Source organism: Myotis brandtii, unplaced genomic scaffold, assembly GCF_000412655.1.
Source record: "Myotis brandtii unplaced genomic scaffold, ASM41265v1 scaffold447, whole genome shotgun sequence".
NCBI classification, from domain to species: domain Eukaryota; kingdom Metazoa; phylum Chordata; class Mammalia; order Chiroptera; family Vespertilionidae; genus Myotis; species Myotis brandtii.
Window position 1 is genome coordinate 1,232,698 of NW_005367108.1, and position 3,344 is coordinate 1,236,041.

Below are 3,344 nucleotides of genomic sequence, written 5' to 3' on the forward strand. Positions count from 1 at the left end.
TGCCTGTGTCTATTTGACTCTGAAGTAATCCACAGTCCCTCAAAACTGCACCAGTAAGAAATTGGGCACAAAAAGATGTACAGCCTCCCAGGAGGGCATACTCTTCAATATACCCTTCTGATGGAATCATAGAGGGTCATGGATAAGAATTCCCAGTGGGTAAAACCAGCACCTTCAGATGTACCTAAGAAGGGAGTTCCTTCTAGGGAGCAGAACTGGGGTCTAACTAAGAATTTACTCCACTACCTGGGCATTCTTTGAAGGTTCCCCCTTGCAACATTTGGTTAGACCAGTGATGGTGAACCTATGACACGCGTGTCAGAGGTGACACGCGAACTCATTTTTTTGGTTGATTTTTCTTTGTTAAATGGCATTTAAATAAAATAAATATCAAAAATATAAGTCTTTGTTTTACTATGGTTGCAAATATCAAAAAATTTCTATATGTGACACGGCACCAGAGTTAAGTTAGGGTTTTTCAAAATGCTGACACGCCGAGCTCAAAAGGTTCGCCATCACTGGGTTAGACTGTGGGCCAGTGACTACCCTTCCCCTTGCCCCTTCTTTTAGTTTTCATATTCTTACTTCACCACTGTACACCATTGTGGGAAAGGGCATAGGGGAGGGGACCACATCCCTCATCTTTTAGTTTATAGGTCACTGAATCATGTGGCGTTTTATCCAGATTACCCAGGACTACACATTATCTTTAGATCATACACTTTGAACTGCTTGGAACTTTGGCTTTTCTCCCTGTGGAATAGGGTGTGTTTTATAGGTCAGAAGAAGGGTATAGATGGATATTTGGGTTGCCAGAAGACCGGACTGTGATAGAGATGTCCACCAAAGGACAGTCTCACCTCTTTCCTTTATTACTAGACCTGCCAAGTATTAGCTGGCTCTGTGGTTGCCCAGCTAGACAACTTCATCTCTCACCTTCACAACAGTTAGATCACATCTGTTTATGAGCATGTCTCTCATCAGATCAGTAGAACGAATAGAAATTATGTATCTTACCTCTGGGATGCACTCTTAGGAGCATTGAAATGTGCACTCTTTCCTTTCTGCCTTTTTGCTGGGCTAAGATACAGAGGTGACGGCAGGTTCTGGCATGGAGGTCATGTATGAGGACAGCAATGCTGCCCTACCAGCATTGGACCACCTACCGCTGGACTAGTATGGGAGAGAAAAAACAGAACTGTCTTGTTTCAGATACAGTACCTTTGTTAAAACAACCTAATCTGCATCTCAACTAAAATCTAGGCTTTGTTTTGGGGTCGAGTATAAAATGCTCTTGTTTCCAAGGGGCAAGTAGAACCTTGAACAAATGGAAAAGAAACTTTTACTAATCAAAGTTAGGGTTCTGGCCCAATGAAACCAATTCCATAGCCACTGAGTATTTATTGTGAGCCAATCCAGTATGAGATATTATGGAAGGAAAGACATGGTCCGGCTTAGCACTGAACTACCTATTTCTAGATTGTTACATAAGAAATAAACTTCTATTTTGTTTAAACTGCCGTATTTTGGGTCTTTGTTATACCAAAGATGGTGCTTAGACTGCATCCTAAAGAACATACACTGTTAGAATTTGTTGGAAAACAAATTTCAAAAGAGAAAAATCAAAGCAGTGTATGCCCAATGGGTACAAAAGAAGGCCCTCTCAGAGTGAAGCTCAGAAGGGATTAGGAAAGTCTGAAGAAAAGGAAGTACTAGTGGTGAAAATGGTATTATTGAAGGCAGAAATATTTAAATCTCTCCTCAAGAAACAAGCAAAACTCAATGTAACTTCTTACAACTATTCTGGTAAATGTAAAAACTGTTCTGATTTTTGAAAAAAGCTTTGAAGTAAAGTAAGGTATTCTACTTTAAAAATGTTTATTTTTATAATAAGTAACAGCCATTGGAACACTTGAGAACACTATAACACTGTAGAACATTTTAAAACAGAGGTTTAAAAAAAGTGAAAATCAGTAGACCATTACTTTGAACAACAGCAAAACTGTAAACACCATTTACATTTTTTCTAGTCTTTCTTCAGTGGGTGTACAAGTGGAGGTGTATGCATTTTTATATATACCACATCGCACAGATGCACATACTTGAGATCTGTTGTGCTTTTCCACTTAACATTATATAAGTACTTCTTGACATGAAAAATTCTTCAGTTTTTAGCTGCTGAGTGTTTCTAACATGTTTAATTTCATACAACCAACCACTAAATCAGAAAAGGCAAATCAGTATGTATTAAAAGGCAGCAATTTAAAAATCCCCACAGAGTATTTTCTTTGATAGAGGAATGATCTTATTTTTACAAATGCTTAGCAGTAACCAGGCCTTCACGAGCCTGCAAGGGACAGGAGTGTTTCTGAGAGAGGCCTACAGAACCTACTTTGTATAATCTCATAATAAAAACAAATAAATCAAAAGTAAAAACTGAGGCACATTGCCCAAAGGAAATTGTGAATGATAAAATAAGCACTTTAATCGAAGTTTAATGTTACATGCTTGGCCACATTCTACAGTAGAGTAGGGCTAATCTCCCTGTCCACCTAACATGACAGTCCACACCACACGAAAACAGAGAGATAGATAAACCCGTGGGGTGGGGAAGGGCGGGGGGTCAAAACTCCCACATCTCTGTGGGTGCGAGTCTGCAGTTCCTTTCCTCATCTGAGATTATCTGCCCATTTCGGCAGAACATTTCTGTAAAACCCCAAATTTCACATATGGAACACCCAAGACACCCATCTGGCTCCACCCACCTTATGCTTTGGGTTGAAAATGTCACAGGAACAAAAGTTACCTCCTATGATTTGAGAAACAAGAATGATCCAACAGCACCATCACATCCACCTAAGCTGCCTTAGTGGTGACATTAGTACCTCGCTCCTCTACTTGTCCCCTCAGCCCCCGTGAAATGGGTTTATCAATATATTTATACATATGCATGCGTGTACACAGGTATGATATTATATTGAGTTATCTCCCCTATTCTGAGCTTTTTGAAACTTTTAGTTTTCATTTTGGATAAATACTCATCTTTTCGGTAATCATAATGGCTGCAATGGAAATAGACATACATTCTACTTGTCTGTAAGGTAGGTCGTTTTGTATCTTATTGGTCACGCCAAACAACTGCTAAGGAGGTTGTGAAATGGGGACGAACTGAAAAATCAAGGGCTGGGCAGATTTTTTTGGCCCCTGACGCTTCACGTACTTCGTACCGCCATTAATACACTTGTTCCCAGCTTGGACAGGGTACTGAAGCCGAGCCAGAAAAGCTCGCGGCTGTCTCCCGGGACGCGACGCGGCACCCTCTCGGGGAGAGAACACGCCCTCGG